The following is a 17114-nucleotide window of genomic DNA, read 5'->3' as shown; positions in this document are numbered from 1 at the left end:
ACCCGAGTTTTAGTGAACTGGGTTTCCAAGCAGCGTTAGTTTTTGCGTCCTGGCTGGTTCCGGACCAGGAGGGCGCTCCCGGTCTTTGCGGAGACGAGCCGTGGCGAAGCAAGCAGCGAGTACCCGAGTTTTAGCGAACGGGGTTTCCAAGCAGTGAGTACCCGAGTTTTAGTGAACTAGGTTTCCAAGCAGCGTTGGTTTTTTCGTCCGGGTTGGTTTCGGACCAGGAGTGCGCTCCTGGTCTTTGCTGAGACGAGCCGTGGCGAACCAAGCAGCGATTACCCAAGTTTTAGCGAAGTGGGTTTCCAAGCAGTGAGTACCCTAGTTTTAGTGAACTGGGTTTCCAAGCAGAGTTGGTTTTTACGTTCGGGCTGGTTCCGGACCAGGCGTGCGCTCCCGGTATATGCAGAGACGAGCCGTGGCGAACCAAGCAGCGAGTACCCGAGTTTTAGCGAACTAGGTTTCCAAGCAGTGAGTACCCGAGTTTTAGTGAACTGGGTTTCCAAGTAGCGTTGGTTTTTTCGTCCGGGTTGGTTTCGGACCAGGAGTGCGCTCCCGGTCTTTGCGGAGACGAGCCGTGGCGAACCAAGCAGCGAGTACCCGAGTTTTAGCGAACTAAGCAGTGAGTACCCGAGTTTTAGCGAAGTGGATTTCCAAGCAGTGAGTACCCGAGTTTTAGTGAACTGGGTTTCCAAGCAGCGTTGGTTTTTTCGTCCGGGTTGGTTTCGGACCAGGACTGCGCTCCCGGTCTTTGCTGAGACGAGCCGTGGCGAACCAAGCAGCGAGTACCCAAGTTTTAGCGAAGTGGGTTTCCAAGCAGCGAGTACCCTATTTTTAGCGAATTGGGTTTCCAAGGAGTGAGTAACCTAGTTTTAGTGAAGTGGGTTTCCAAGTAGCGTTGGTTTTTGCGTCAGGCCTGGTTCCGGACCAGGAGTGGGCTTCCGGTCTCTGCGGAGACGAGCCGTGGCGAACCAAGCAGTGTGTACCCTAGTTTTAACGAACTGGGTTTCCAAGAAGTGAGTACCCGAGTTTTAGTGAACTGGGTTTCAAAGCAGCGTTGGTTTTTGCGTCCGGGCTGGTTCCAGACCGGAAGTGCGCTCCAGGTTTGTGCGGAGACGAGCCGTGGCGGACCAAGCAGCGAGTACCCGAGTTTTAGCGAACTGGGTTTTCAAGCAGTGAGTACCCGAATTTTAGCGAGTGGGGAACCAAGCAGTGAGTACCCGAGTTTTAGTGAACTGGGTTTCCAAGCAGTGAGTACCCGAGTTTTAGTGAACTAGGTTTCCAAGCAGCGTTGTTTTTGCGTCCGGGTTGTTTTCGGACCAGTGGTGCGCTCCCGGTCTTTGCGGAGACGAGCCGTGGCGAACCAAGCAGCGAGTACCCAAGTTTTAGCGAAGTGGGTTTCCAAGCAGTGAGTACCCTAGTTTTATTGAACTGGGTTTCCAAGCAGAGTTGGTTTTTACGTTCGGGCTGGTTCCGGACCAGGCGTGCGCTCCCGGTATATGCAGAGACGAGCCGTGGCGAACCAAGCAGCGAGTACCCGAGTTTTAGTGAACTGGGTTTCCAAGCAGTGAGTACCCGAGTTTTAGTAAACTGGGTTTCCAAGCAGCGTTGGTTTTTTCGTCCGGGTTGGTTTCGGACCAGGAGTGCGCTCCCGGTCTTTGCTGAGACGAGCCGTGGCGAACCAAGCAGCGAGTACCCGAGTTTTAGCGAACTAAGCAGTGAGTACCCGAGTTTTAGCGAAGTGGGTTTCCAAGCAGTGAGTACCCGAGTTTTAGTGAACTGGGTTTCCAAGCAGCGTTGGTTTTTTCGTCCGGGTTGGTTTCGGACCAGGAGTGCGCTCCTGGTCTTTGCTGAGACGAGCCGTGGCGAACCAAGCAGCGAGTACCCAAGTTTTAGCGAATTGGGTTTCCAAGCAGCGAGTACCCTAGTTTTAGCGAACTGGGTTTCCAAGAAGTGAGTAACCGAGTTTTAGTGAAGTGGGTTTCCAAGTAGCGTTAGTTTTTGCGTCCGGCCTGGTTCCGGACCAGGAGTGTGCTTCCGGTCTCTGCGGAGACGAGCCGTGGCGAACCAAGCAGTGTGTACCCTAGTTTTAACGAACTGGGTTTCCAAGTAGTGAGTACCCGAGTTTTAGTGAACTGGGTTTCAAAGCAGCGTTGGTTTTTGCGTCCGGGCTGGTTCCAGACCGGAAGTGCGCTCCAGGTTTGTGCGGAGACGAGCCGTGGCGGACCAAGCAGCGAGTACCCGAGTTTTAGCGAACTGGGTTTTCAAGCAGTGACTACCCGAATTTTAGCGAGTGGGGAACCAAGCAGTGAGTACCCGAGTTTTAGTGAACTGGGTTTCCAAGCAGCGTTAGTTTTTGCGTCCTGGCTGGTTCCGGACCAGGAGGGCGCTCCCGGTCTTTGCGGAGCGAGCCGTGGCGAAGCAAGCAGCGAGTACCCGAGTTTTAGCGAACGGGGTTTCCAAGCAGTGAGTACCCGAGTTTTAGTGAACTAGGTTTCCAAGCAGCGTTGTTTTTCCGTCCGGGTTGTTTTCGGACCAGGAGTGCGCTCGCGGTCTTTGCGGAGACGAGCCGTGGCGAACCAAGCAGCGAGTACCCAAGTTTTAGCGAAGTGGGTTTCCAAGCAGTGAGTACCCTAGTTTTAGTGAACTGGGTTTCCAAGCAGAGTTGGTTTTTGCGTTCGGGCTGGTTCCGGACCAGGCGTGCGCTCCCGGTATTTGCGGAGACGAGCCGTGGCGAACCAAGCAGCGAGTACCCGAGTTTTAGTGAACTGGGTTTCCAAGCAGTGAGTACCCGAGTTTTAGTGAACTGGGTTTCCAAGCAGCGTTGGTTTTTTCGTCCGGGTTGGTTTCGGACCATGAGTGCGCTCCTGGTCTTTGCTGAGACGAGCCGTGGCGAACCAAGCAGCGAGTACCCAAGTTTTAGTGAAGTGGGTTTCCAAGCAGCGAGTACCCTAGTTTTAGCGAACTGGGTTTCCAAGCAGTGAGTAACCGAGTTTTAGTGAAGTGGGTTTCCAAGTAGCGTTGGTTTTTGCATCCGGCCTGGTTCCGGACCAGGAGTGTGCTTCCGGTCTCTGCGGAGACGAGCCGTGGCGAACCAAGCAGTGTGTACCCTACTTTTAACGAACTGGGTTTCCAAGTAGTGAGTACCCGAGTTTTAGTGAACTGGGTTTCAAAGCAGCGTTGGTTTTTGCCTCCGGGCTGGTTCCAGACCGGAAGTGCGCTCCAGGTTTGTGCGGAGACGAGCCGTGGCGGACCAAGCAGCGAGTACCCGAGTTTTAGCGAACTGGGTTTTCAAGCAGTGAGTACCCGAATTTTAGCGAGTGGGGAACCAAGCAGTGAGTACCCGAGTTTTAGTGAACTGGGTTTCCAAGCAGCGTTAGTTTTTGCGTCCTGGCTGGTTCCGGACCAGGAGGGCGCTCCCGGTCTTTGCGGAGACGAGTCGTGGCGAAGCAAGCAGCGAGTACCCGAGTTTTAGCGAACGGGGTTTCCAAGCAGTGAGTACCCGAGTTTTAGTGAACTAGGTTTCCAAGTAGCGTTGGTTTTTTCGTCCGGGTTGGTTTCGGAGCAGGAGTGCGCTCCTGGTCTTTGCTGAGACGAGCCGTGGCGAACCAAGCAGCGAGTACCCAAGTTTTAGCGAAGTGGGTTTCCAAGCAGCGAGTACCCTAGTTTTAGCGAACTGGGTTTCCAAGCAGTGAGTAACCGAGTTTTAGTGAAGTGGGTTTCCAAGTAGCGTTGGTTTTTGCGTCCGGCCTGGTTCCGGACCAGGAGTGTGCTTCCGGTCTCTGCGGAGACGAGCCGTGGCGAACCAAGCAGTGTGTACCCTACTTTTAACGAACTGGGTTTCCAAGTAGTGAGTACCCGAGTTTTAGTGAACTGGGTTTCAAAGCAGCGTTGGTTTTTGCGTCCGGGCTGGTTCCAGACCGGAAGTGCGCTCCAGGTTTGTGCGGAGACGAGCCGTGGCGGACCAAGCAGCGAGTACCCGAGTTTTAGCGAACTGGGTTTTCAAGCAGTGAGTACCCGAATTTTAGCGAGTGGGGAACCAAGCAGTGAGTTCCCGAGTTTTAGTGAACTGGGTTTCCAAGCAGCGTTAGTTTTTGTGTCCTGGCTGGTTCCGGACCAGGAGGGCGCTCCCGGTCTTTGCGGAGACGAGCCGTGGCGAAGCAAGCAGCGAGTACCCGAGTTTTAGCGAACGGGGTTTCCAAGCAGTGAGTACCCGAGTTTTAGTGAACTAGGTTTCCAAGCAGCGTTGTTTTTGCGTCCGGGTTGTTTTCGGACCAGGAGTGCGCTCCCGGTCTTTGCGGAGACGAGCCGTGGCGAACCAAGCAGCGAGTACCCAAGTTTTAGCGAAGTGGGTTTCCAAGCAGTGAGTACCTTAGTTTTAGTGAACTGGGTTTCCAAGCAGAGTTGGTTTTTGCGTTCGGGCTGGTTCCGGACCAGGCGTGCGCTCCCGGTCTTTACGGAGACGAGCCGTGGCGAACCAAGCAGCGAGTACCCGAGTTTTAGTGAACTGGGTTTCCAAGCAGTGAGTACCCGAGTTTTAGTGAACTTGGTTTCGAAGCAGCGTTGGTTTTTTCGTCCGGGTTGGTTTCGGACCAGGAGTGCGCTCCCGGTCTTTGCGGAGACGAGCCGTGGCGAACTAAGCAGCGAGTACCCGAGTTTTAGCGAACTAAGTAGTGAGTACCCGAGTTTTAGCGAAGTGGGTTTCCAAGCAGTGAGTACCCGAGTTTTAGTGAACTGGGTTTCCAAGCAGCGTTGGTTTTTTCGTCCGGGTTGGTTTCGGACCAGGAGTGCGCTCCTGGTCTTTGCTGAGACGAGCCGTGGCGAACAAAGCAGCGAGTACCAATGTTTTAGCGAAGTGGGTTTCCAAGCAGCGAGTACCCTAGTTTTAGCGAACTGGGTTTCCAAGCAGTGAGTAACCGAGTTTTAGTGAAGTGGGTTTCCAAGTAGCGTTGGTTTTTGCGTCAGGCCTGGAACCAAGCAGCGAGTACCCGAGTTTTAGCGAACGGGGTTTCCAAGCAGTGAGTACCCGAGTTTTAGTGAACTAGGTTTCCAAGCAGCGTTGTTTTTGCGTCCGGGTTGTTTTCGGACCAGGAGTGCGCTCCCGGTCTTTGCGGAGACGAGCCGTGGCGAACCAAGCAGCGAGTACCCATGTTTTAGCGAAGTGGGTTTCCAAGCAGTGAGTACCCTAGTTTTAGTGAACTGGGTTTCCAAGCAGAGTTGGTTTTTGCGTTCGGGCTGGTTCCGGACCAGGCGTGCGCTCCCGGTCTTTGCGGAGACGAGCCGTGGCGAACCAAGCAGCGAGTACCCGAGTTTTAGTGAACTGGGTTTCCAAGCAGTGAGTACCCGAGTTTTAGTGAACTTGGTTTCCAAGCAGCGTTGGTTTTTTCGTCCGAGTTGGTTTCGGACCAGGAGTGCGCTCCTGGTCTTTGCTGAGACGAGCCGTGGCGAACCAGGCAGCGAGTACCAAAGTTTTAGCGAAGTGGGTTTCCAAGCAGCGAGTACCCTAGTTTTAGCGAACTGGGTTTCAAAGCAGTGAGTAACCGAGTTTTAGTGAAGTGGGTTTCCAAGTAGCGTTGGTTTTTGCGTCCGGCCTGGTTCCGGACCAGGAGTGTGCTTCCGGTCACTGCGTAGACGAGCCGTGGCGAACCAAGCAGTGTGTACCCTAGTTTTAACGAACTGGGTTTCCAAGTAGTGAGGACCCGAGTTTTAGTGAACTGGGTTTCAAAGCAGCGTTGGTTTTTGCGTCCGGGCTAGTTCCAGACCGGAAGTGCGCTCCAGGTTTGTGCGGAGACGAGCCGTGGCGGACCAAGCAGCGAGTACCCGAGTTTTAGCGAACTGGGTTTTCAAGCAGTAAGTACCCGAATTTTAGCGAGTGGCGAACCAAGCAGTGAGTACCCGAGTTTTAGTGAACTGGGTTTCCAAGCAGCGTTAGTTTTTGCGTCCTGGGTGGTTCCGGACCAGGAGGGCGCTCCCGGTCTTTGCGGAGACGAGCCGTGGCGAAGCAAGCAGCGAGTACCCGAGTTTTAGCGAACGGGGTTTCCAAGCAGTGAGTACCCGAGTTTTAGTGAACTAGGTTTCCAAGCAGCGTTATTTTTGCGTCCGGGTTGTTTTCGGACCAGGAGTGCGCTCCCGGTCTTTGCGGAGACGAGCCGTGGCGAACCAAGCAGCGAGTACCCAAGTTTTTAGAAGTGGGTTTCCAAGCAGTGAGTACCCTAGTTTTAGTGAACTGGGTTTCCAAGCAGAGTTGGTTTTTGCGTTCGGGCTGGTTCCGGACCAGGCGTGCGCTCCCGGTATTTGCGGAGACGAGCCGTGGCGAACCTAGCAGCGAGTACCCGAGTTTTAGTGAACTGGGTTTCCAAGCAGTGAGTACCCGAGTTTTAGTGAACTGGGTTTCCAAGCAGCGTTGGTTTTTTCGTCCGGGTTGCTTTCGGACCAGGAGTGCGCTCCCGGTCTTTGCGGAGACGAGCCGTGGCGAACCAAGCAGCGAGTACCCGAGTTTTAGCGAACTAAGCAGTGAGTACCCGAGTTTTAGCGAAGTGGGTTTCCAAGCAGTGAGTACCCGAGTTTTAGTGAACTGGGTTTCCAAGCAGCGTTGGTTTTTTCGTCCGGGTTAGTTTCGGACCAGGAGTGCGCTCCTGGTCTTTGCTGAGACGAGCCGTGGCGAACCAAGCAGCGAGTACCCAAGTTTTAGCGAAGTGGGTTTCCAAGCAGCGAGTACCCTAGTTTTAGCGAACTGGGTTTCCAAGCAGTGAGTAACCGAGTTTTAGTGAAGTGGGTTTCCAAGTAGCGTTGGTTTTTGCGTCCGGCCTGCTTCCGGACCAGGAGTGTGCTTCCGGTCTCTGCGGAGACGAGCCGTGGCGAACCAAGCAGTGTGTACCCTAGTTTTAACGAACTGGGTTTCTAAGTAGTGAGTACCCGAGTTTTAGTGAACTGGGTTTCAAAGCAGCGTTGGTTTTTGCGACCGGGCTGGTTCCAGACCGGAAGTGCGCTCCAGGTTTGTGCGGAGACTAGCCGTGGCGGACCAAGCAGCGAGTACCCGAGTTTTAGCGAACTGGGTTTTCAAGCAGTGAGTACCCGAATTTTAGCGAGTGGCGAACCAAGCAGTGAGTACCCAAGTTTTAGCGAAGTGGGTTTCCAAGCAGTGAGTACCCTAGTTTTAGTGAACTGGCGAACCAAGCAGCGAGTACCCATGTTTTAGCGAAGTGGGTTTCCAAGCAGTGAGTACCCTAGTTTTAGTGAACTGGGTTTCCAAGCAGAGTTGGTTTTTGCGTTCGGGCTGGTTCCAGACCGGAAGTGCGCTCCAGGTTTGTGCGGAGACGAGCCGTGGCGGACCAAGCAGCGAGTACCCGAGTTTTAGCGAACTGGGTTTTCAAGTAGTGAGTACCCGAATTTTAGCGAGTGGCGAACCAAGCAGTGAGTACCCAAGTTTTAGCGAAGTGGGTTTCCAAGCAGTGAGTACCCTAGTTTTAGTGAACTAGGTTTCCAAGCAGAGTTGGTTTTTGCGTTCGGGCTGGTTCCGGACCAGGAGGGCGCTCCAGGTCTTTGCGGCGACGAGCCTTGGCGAACCAAGCAGTGTGTACCCGAGTTTTAACGAACTGGGTTTCCAAGTAGTGAGCACCCGACTTTTAGTGAACTGGGTTTCCAAGCAGCGTTGGTTTTTGCGTCCGGGCTGGTTCCAGACCGGGAGTGCGCTCCAGGTTTCTGCGGAGACGAGCCCTGGCGGACCAAGCAGCGAGTACCCGAGTTTTAGCGAACTGGGTTTCCAAGCAGTGAGTACCCGAGTTTTAGCGAACTGGGTTTCCAAGGAACGAGTACCCTAGTTTTAGCGAACTGGGTTTCCGAGCAGCGAGTACCCGAGTTTTAGCGAACTGGGTTTCCAAGCAGTGAGTAACCGAGTTTTAATGAACTGGGTTTCCAAGCAGTGTTGGTTTTTGCGTCCGGGCTGGTTCCAGACCAGGAGGGCGCTCCCGGTCTTTGCAGAGACGAGCCGTGGCGAACCAAGCAGCGAGTACCCAAGTTTTAGCGAAGTAGGTTTCCAAGCAGTGAGTACCCTAGTTTTAGTGAACTGGGTTTCCAAGCAGCGTTGGTTTTTGCGTCCGGGCTGGTTCCGGACCAGGCATGCCCTCCCGGTCTTTGCGAAGACGAGCCGTGGCGAACCAAGCAGCGAGTACCCGAGTTTTAGCGAACTGGGTTTCCAAGCATTGAGTACCCGAGTGTTAGCGAACTGGGTTTCCGAGTAGCGAGTACCCTAGTTTTAGCGAACTGGGTTTCCGAGCAGCGAGTACCCGAGTTTTAGCAAACTGGGTTTCCAAGCAGTGAGTAACAGAGTTTTAGTGAACTGGGTTTCCAAGCAGTGAGTACCCTAGTTTTAGTGAACTGGGTTTCCAAGCTGCGTTGGTTTTTGCGTTCGGGCTGGTTCCGGACCAGGAGGGCGCTCCAGGTCTTTGCGGCGACGAGCCGTGGCGAACCAAGCAGCGAGTACCCGAGTTTTAGCGAACTAGGTTTCCAAGTATTGTGTACCCGAATTTTAGTTAAGTGGGTTTCCAAGTAGCGTTGGTTTTTGCGTCCGGCCTGGTTCCGGACCAGGAGTGTGCTTCCGGTCTCTGCGGAGACGAGCCGTGGCGAACCAAGCAGTGTGTACCCTAGTTTTAACGAACTGGGTTTCCAAGTAGTGAGTACCCGACTTTTAGTGAACTGGGTTTCCAAGAAGCGTTGGTTTTTGCGTCCGGGCTGGTTCCAGACCGGGAGTGCGCTCCAGGTTTCTGCGGAGACGAGCCGTGGCGGACCAAGCAGCGAGTACCCGAGTTTTAGCGAACTGGGTTTCCAAGCAGTGAGTACCCGAGTTTTAGCGAACTGGGTTTCCAAGGAACGAGTACCCTAGTTTTAGCGAACTGGGTTTCCGAGCAGCGAGTACCCGAGTTTTAGCGAACTGGGTTTCCAAGCAGTGAGTAACCGAGTTTTAGTGAACTGGGTTTCCAAGCAGCGTTGGTTTTTGCGTCCGGGCTGGTTCCAGACCAAGAGGGCGCTCCCTGTCTTTGCAGAGACGAGCCGTGGCGAACCAAGCAGCGAGTACCCGAGTTTTAGCGAACTGGGTTTCCAAGCAGTGAGTACCCGAGTTTTAGTGAACTAGGTTTCCAAGTAGCGTTTGTTTTTGCGTCCGGCCTGGTTCCGGACCAGGAGTGTGCTTCCGGTCTCTGCGGAGACGAGCCGTGGCGAACCAAGCAGTGTGTACCCTAGTTTTAACGAACTGGGTTTCCAAGTAGTGAGTACCCGAGTTTTAGTGAACTGGGTTTCAAAGCAGCGTTGGTTTTTACGTCCGGGCTGGTTCCAGACCGGAAGTGCACTCTAGGTTTGGGCGGAGACGAGCCGTGGCGGACCAAGCAGCGAGTACCCGAATTTTAGCGAGTGGCGAACAAAGCAGTGAGTACCCGAGTTTTAGCGAACGGGGTTTCCAAGCCGTGAGTACCCGAGTTTTAGTGAACTAGGTTTCCAAGCAGCGTTGTTTTTGCGTCCGGGTTGTTTTCGGACCAGGAGTGCGCTCCCGGTCTTTGCGGAGACGAGCCATGGCGAACCAAGCAGCGAGTACCCAAGTTTTAGCGAAGTGGGTTTCCAAGCAGTGAGTACCCTATCTTTAGTTAACTGGGTTTCCAAGCAGCGCTGGTTTTTGCGTCCGGGCTGGTTCCGGACCAGGCGTGCCCTCCCGGTCTTTGCGGAGACGAGCCGTGGCGAACCAAGCAGCGAGTACCGGAGTTTTACCGAACTCGGTTTCCAAGCAGTGAGTACCCGAGTTTTAACGAACTGGGTTTCCGAGCAGCGAGTACCTGAGTTTTAGCGAACTGGGTATCCAAGCAGTGAGTAAACGAGTTTTAATGAACTGGGTTTCCAAGCAGCGTTGGTTTTTGCGTCCGGGTTGGTTTCGGACAAGGGGTGCGCTCCCGGTCTTTGCCGAGACGAGCCGTGGCGAACCAAGCAGCGAGTACCCAAGTTTTAGCGAAGTGGGTTTCCAAGCAGTGAGTACCCTAGTTTTAGTGAACTGGGTTTCCAAGCAGCGTTGGTTTTTGCGTCCGGGCTGGTTCCGGACCAGGCATGCCCTCCCGGTCTTTGCGAAGACGAGCCGTGGCGAACCAAGCAGCGAGTACCCGAGTTTTAGCGAACTGGGTTTCCAAGCAGTGAGTACCCGAGTTTTAGTGAACTGGGTTTCCAAGCAGCGTTGGTTTTTGCGTCCGGGCTGGTTACAGACCCGGAGTACCCTCCCGGTCTTTTCGGAGACGAGCCGTGGCGAACCAAGAAGCGAGTACCCGAGTTTTAGCGAACTGGGTTTCCAAGCATTGAGTACCCGAGTGTTAGCGAACTGGGTTTCCGAGTAGCGAGTACCCTAGTTTTAGCGAACTGGGTTTCCGAGCAGCGAGTACCCTAGTTTTAGCGAACTGGGTTTCCGAGCAGCGAGTACCCGAGTTTTAGCGAACTGGGTTTCCAAGCAGTGAGTAACAGAGTTTTAGTGAACTGGGTTTCCAAGCAGTGAGTACCCTAGTTTTAGTGAACTGGGTTTCCAAGCAGCGTTGGTTTTTGCGTTCGGGCTGGTTCCGGACCAGGAGGGCGCTCCAGGTCTTTGCCGTGACGAGCCGTGGCGAACCAAGCAGCGAGTACCCGAGTTTTAGCGAACTAGGTTTCCAAGTATTGAGTACCCAAATTTTAGTGAAGTGGGTTTCCAAGTAGCGTTGGTTTTTGCGTCCGGCCTGGTTCCGGACCAAGAGTGCGCTTCCGGTCTTTGCGGAGACGAGCCGTGGCGAACCAAGCAGTGTGTACCCGAGTTTTAACGAACTGGGTTTCCAAGTAGTGAGTACCCGACTTTTAGTGAACTGGGTTTCCAAGCAGCGTTGGTTTTTGCGTCCGGGCTGGTTCCAGACCGGGCTGCGCTCCAGGTTTCTGCGGAGACGAGCCGTGGCGGACCAAGCAGCGAGTACCCGAGTTTTAGCGAACTGGGTTTCCAAGCAGTGAGTACCCGAGTTTTAGCGAACTGGGTTTCCAAGGAACGAGTACCCTAGTTTTAGCGAACTGGGTTTCCGAGCAGCGAGTACCCGAGTTTTAGCGAACTGGGTTTCCAAGCAGTGCGTAACCGAGTTTTAGTGAACTGGGTTTCCAAGCAGCGTTGGTTTTTGCGTCCGGGCTGGTTCTAGACCAGGAGGGCGCTCCCTGTCTTTGCAGAGACGAGCCGTGGCGAACCAAGCAGCGAGTACCCGAGTTTTAGCGAACTGGGTTTCCAAGCAGTGAGTACCCGAGTTTTAGTGAACTAGGTTTCCAAGTAGCGTTTGTTTTTGCGTCCGGCCTGGTTCCGGACCAGGAGTGTGCTTCCGGTCTCTGCGGAGACGAGCCGTGGCGAACCAAGCAGTGTGTACCCTAGTTTTAACGAACTGGGTTTCCAAGTAGTGAGTACCCGAGTTTTAGTGAACTGGGTTTCAAAGCAGCGTTGGTTTTTGCGTCCGGGCTGGTTCCAGACCGGAAGTGCACTCTAGGTTTGGGCGGAGACGAGCCGTGGCGGACCAAGCAGCGAGTACCCGAATTTTAGCGAGTGGCGAACAAAGCAGTGAGTACCCGAGTTTTAGCGAACGGGGTTTCCAAGCCGTGAGTACCCGAGTTTTAGTGAACTAGGTTTCCAAGCAGCGTTGTTTTTGCGTCCGGGTTGTTTTCGGACCAGGAGTGCGCTCCCGGTCTTTGCGGAGACGAGCCATGGCGAACCAAGCAGCGAGTACCCAAGTTTTAGCGAAGTGGGTTTCCAAGCAGTGAGTACCCTATCTTTAGTTAACTGGGTTTCCAAGCAGCGCTGGTTTTTGCGTCCGGGCTGGTTCCGGACCAGGCGTGCCCTCCCGGTGTTTGCGGAGACGAGCCGTGGCGAACCAAGCAGCGAGTACCGGAGTTTTACCGGACTCGGTTTCCAAGCAGTCAGTACCCGAGTTTTAACGAACTGGGTTTCCGAGCAGCGAGTACCCGAGTTTTAGCGAACTGGGTTTCCAAGCAGTGAGTAAACGAGTTTTAATGAACTGGGTTTCCAAGCAGCGTTGGTTTTTGCGTCCGGCTTGGTTTCTGACCAGGAGTGCGCTCCCGGTCTTTGCCGAGACGAGCCGTGGCGAACCAAGCAGCGAGTACCCAAGTTTTAGCGAAGTGGGTTTCCAAGCAGTGAGTACCCTAGTTTTAGTGAACTGGGTTTCCAAGCAGCGTTGGTTTTTGCGTCCGGGCTGGTTCCGGACCAGGCATGCCCTCCCGGTCTTTGCGAAGACGAGCCGTGGCGAACCAAGCAGCGAGTACCCGAGTTTTAGCGAACTGGGTTTCCAAGCAGTGAGTACCCGGTTTTAGTGAACTGGGTTTCCAAGCAGCGTTGGTTTTTACGTCCGCGCTGATTCCGGACCAGGAGTGCGCTCCCGGTCTTTCCGGAGACGAGTCGTGGCAAACCAAGCAGCGAGTACCCGAGTTTTAGCGAACTGGTTTTCCAAGCAGTGAGTACCCGAGTTTTAGTGAACTGGGTTTCCAAGCAGCGTTGGTTTTTGCGTCCGGGCTGGTTACAGACCAGGAGTGCCCTCCCGGTCTTTTCGGAGACGAGCCGTGGCGAACCAAGAAGCGAGTACCCGAGTTTTAGCGAACTGGGTTTCCAAGCAGTGAGTACCCGAGTGTTAGCGAACTGGGTTTCCGAGTAGCGAGTACCCTAGTTTTAGCGAACTGGGTTTCCGAGCAGCGAGTACCCGAGTTTTAGCGAACTGGGTTCCCAAGCAGTGAGTAACAGAGTTTTAGTGAACTGGGTTTCCAAGCAGTGAGTACCCTAGTTTTAGTGAACTGGGTTTCCAAGCAGCGTTGGTTTTTGCGTTCGGGCTGGTTCCGGACCAGGAGGGCGCTCCAGGTCTTTGCGGGGACGAGCCGTGGCGAACCAAGCAGCGAGTACCCGAGTTTTAGCGAACTAGGTTTCCAAGTATTGAGTACCCGAATTTTAGTGAAGTGGGTTTCCAAGTAGCGTTGGTTTTTGCGTCCGGCTTGGTTCCGGACCAAGAGTGCGCTTCCGGTCTTTGCGGGGACGAGCCGTGGCGAACCAAGCAGTGTGTACCCGAGTTTTAACGAACTGGGTTTCCAAGTAGTGAGCACCCGACTTTTAGTGAACTGGGTTTCCAAGCAGCGTTGGTTTTTGCGTCCGGGCTGGTTCCAGACCGGGAGTGCGCTCCAGGTTTCTGCGGAGACGAGCCCTGGCGGACCAAGCAGCGAGTACCCGAGTTTTAGCGAACTGGGTTTCCAAGCAGTGAGTACCCGAGTTTTAGCGAACTGGGTTTCCAAGGAACGAGTACCCTAGTTTTAGCGAACTGGGTTTCCGAGCAGCGAGTACCCGAGTTTTAGCGAACTGGGTTTCCAAGCAGTGAGTAACCGAGTTTTAGTGAACTGGGTTACCAAGCAGCGTTGGTTTTTGCGTCCGGGCTGGTTCCAGACCAGGAGGGCGCTCCCGGTCTTTGCAGAGACGAGCCGTGGCGAACCAAGCAGCGAGTACCCGAGTTTTAGCGAACTGGGTTTCCAAGCAGTGAGTACCCGAGTTTTAGTGAACTAGGTTTCCAAGTAGCGTTTGTTTTTGCATCCGGCCTGGTTCCGGACCAGGAGTGTGCTTCCGGTCTCTGCGGAGACGAGCCGTGGCGAACCAAGCAGTGTGTACCCTAGTTTTAACGAACTGGGTTTCCAAGTAGTGAGTACCCGAGTTTTAGTGAACTGGGTTTCAAAGCAGCGTTGGTTTTTGCGTCCGGGCTGGTTCCAGACCGGAAGTGTGCTCCAGGTTTGTGCGGAGACGAGCCGTGGCGGACCAAGCAGCGAGTACCCGAATTTTAGCGAGTGGCGAACCAAGCAGTGAGTACCCGAGTTTTAGCGAACGGGGTTTCTAAGCAGTGAGTACCCAAGTTTTAGTGAACTAGGTTTCCAAGCAGCGTTGTTTTTGCGTCCGGGTTGTTTTCGGACCAGGAGTGCGCTCCCGGTCTTTGCGGAGACGAGCCGTGGCGAAACAAGCAGCGAGTACCCAAGTTTTAGCGAAGTGGGTTTCCAAGCAGTGAGTACCCTATCTTTAGTTAACTGGGTTTCCAAGCAGCGTTGGTTTTTGCGTCCGGGCTGGTTCCGGACCAGGCGTGCCCTCACAGTCTTTGCGGAGACGAGCCGTGGCGAACCAAGCAGCGAGTACCGGAGTTTTACCGAACTCGGTTTCCAAGCAGTGAGTATCCGAGTTTTAACGAACTGGGTTTCGGAGCAGCGAGTACCCGAGTTTTAGCGAACTGGGTTTCCAAGCAGTGAGTACCCGAGTTTTAGCGAACTGGGTTTCCAAGCAACGAGTACCCTAGTTTTAGCGAACTGGGTTTCCGAGCAGCGAGTACCCGAGTTTTAGCGAACTGGGTTTCCAAGCAGTGAGTAACCGAGTTTTAGTGAACTGGATTTCCAAGCAGCGTTGGTTTTTGCGTCCGGGCTGGTTCCGGACCAGGAGGGCGCTCCCGGTCTTTGCGGAGACGAGCAGTGGAGAACCAAGCAGCGAGTACCCGAGTTTTAGCGGACTGGGTTTCCAAGCAGTGAGTACCCGAGTTTTAGTGAACTGGGTTTCCAAGCAGTGAGTACCCGAGTTTTAGTGAACTGGGTTTCCAAGCAGCGTTGGTTTTTTCGTCCGGGTTTGTTTCGGAGCAGGAGTGCGCTCCCGGTCTTTGCGGAGACGAGCCGTGGCAAACCAAGCAGCGAGTACCCAAGTTTTAGCGAAGTGGGTTTCGAAGCAGTGAGTACCCTAGTTTTAGTGAACTGGGTTTCTGTAAGCCCAAGGGTCTACTCTCCTATCTTGTTTTGATGATTCTAAACATAATTGATTGTGTTTTTGAATACTAATCAATTTGCTTTGAAGTGTTGTGTTTAAGATAGGATTGATCGTTGAAGAAACCAACACTCAACTTGGTCATGCTTAAAGGTGTACCAAACAAGAGCCAAAGGAGCTAAGTGTAGCTCACATCATCACTCAAGCAAGCATCCAAAGATGGAAGATCATTTGAAGACCAAAGCTAAAGAGGGATCGAAGATTGCATAGGTATCATTGTACATCCTTTCTCTTTAGATTTTCAAGTCAAGGCAAAACGTTTTCAAAGTGTTTTCAATTTGTTTTTCAAAGAACACTTAAGAACTTAAAATGGATTAGTGAATGGTTATGTGGTGGACCAACATGTTGGGACCCTCATAAACATTCCAAAATAACCATAGGAGTTGAGTTCCAAAAGCTAAAAATCAAACAAGCAATAAAAATCAAAATCTGCGGATTTTTAGGCTTCTCGGAACTCCGAGATTTTTTCTCGGAGCTCCGAGCTCGGAACTCCGAGAGTTCCCTCGGAACTCCGAGAAAAGGTCCAGTAGCGTCTGGACATTTTCTCGGAACTCCGAGAAATGGTCCAGTAGAAATTTTACTTCTTCTGGCCGTTGTCTCGGAACTCCGAGAATATTTCTCGGAACTCCGAGAATTCTCGGAACTCTTCTCGGAGTTCCGAGAATGATTCTCGGAACTCCGAGAACCCTGCGACAGCTCAGAATATAGCCGTTGGGATTTGAATTAATTCTTGTATTTTGATATTTCCACCCCCAAACGGTCATATTCTTTGGAGAGGCTATAAATACAATATGTAGAGAAGTTTTTCTCACTCTCTTGATCATTTGAAAACATCCTTGAGCATCAAAGAAAACTTGCAACCTATTATTGCTTGAGATTTTTGTTTTCCCCAAACTTGCCTTGCAACTTGCAAATCTATTTGAGTTGGGATTTTAGAGCTTTCACTTGCAACCATCATTGAAGAGCAATCAAGGATCTACAAAGAGCATCAAGCTTTCAAGAAGAAGCCAAGCTATTCAATCTTCATTCCTTGTATAGGTGGCTAGGGCATTCCTTATTTTAATTCCCTAGAGAGCAACCGCTTAGAACTCGGCGGAGAAGGAGAGTCTTTGTAAAGGTGTAAGGGCATCCTCATTTAATATCCCTTGGAAGTGTAACCGCCTCGGAGCCGGGCATCGTGGAGGTCTCCAATAGTGGAAATCCTTAAGGACGATCTTAAGAAGAGTGGAGTAGGGCTTTGCCCGAACCACTATACATCGGTGTGTTCTTTCTTGTCTTGCATTTCCATTATTAACTTTTGGTTTGACATTTCCTTTTTGTTTCTAATTATTTACACTAACCAAATATTTAACTAAGTGAAGAAAATTCCAATTAGGGTTCATAGGTAATTTTCAAAAGGCCTAATTTTGAGTTAAATTCAATTCACCCCCCCTCTTGAGTATTTCAATTGGTATCAAAGCCTCGTCTCTAATTTTTAGAAAACCCTAACCGGTCTAGAGTAAAGATTCTAAAATGGCAAACTACCCTCAACACCATGAAGGTTATTCAAACACTAGGCCACCCTATTTTGATGGAACAAACTATGGTTTTTGGAAAACCAAAATGAAATTTTTTTTAACCCAAGACTATCAAATGTGGAGAGCAATTAATAATGAATACATCTTACCCACAAGAAATTTAAATGATTGGACCGAAGCCGAACAACAAGCTTCGAATTATAATGCCAAAGCCATGAATTCTCTTATTTGTGCTCTATCTCCCGGAGAATTCAATAGAGTATCAAATTTGAATTCGGCTAAGGAAATTTGGGACACTCTAGAAGTCACTCATGAGGGAACCAATCAAGTAAAAGAATCTAAAATGAACCATCTTTTTCGGCAATACGAACTCTTTCAAATGACACCCGATGAAACAATTGCCGACATGTACACTAGATTCACAAATCTTGTAAATGGATTAAGGGGTCTTGGAAAACAATTTTCCAATAGAGATTTAGTGACTAAAATCCTTAGGTCCTTACCTTTGTCTTGGGAATCCAAAACCTCCGCAATCACCGAAGCCAAGGACATGAACACATTGAACCTAGATGAACTAATAGGGTCCTTGATCACCGATGAAATGATTTTCAAAACAAAAGCACCCGAAATCGAAACTAAAATCGAAAAAGGAAAAGGAATTGCTTTTGCTTGTAATATAGGTGAAAATGAAGATGCAAAAGAAGACATGGAAGATGAAGTTGCCCTCCTAATAA

This window comes from Tasmannia lanceolata, unplaced genomic scaffold (assembly GCF_043159265.1).
Source record: "Tasmannia lanceolata isolate RefF3 unplaced genomic scaffold, GAP_Taslan_0.1 ptg000023l, whole genome shotgun sequence".
NCBI lineage: Eukaryota > Viridiplantae > Streptophyta > Magnoliopsida > Canellales > Winteraceae > Tasmannia > Tasmannia lanceolata.
The sequence above is the reverse complement of the archived record's forward strand: the minus strand, read 5'-3'. Positions refer to the sequence as shown.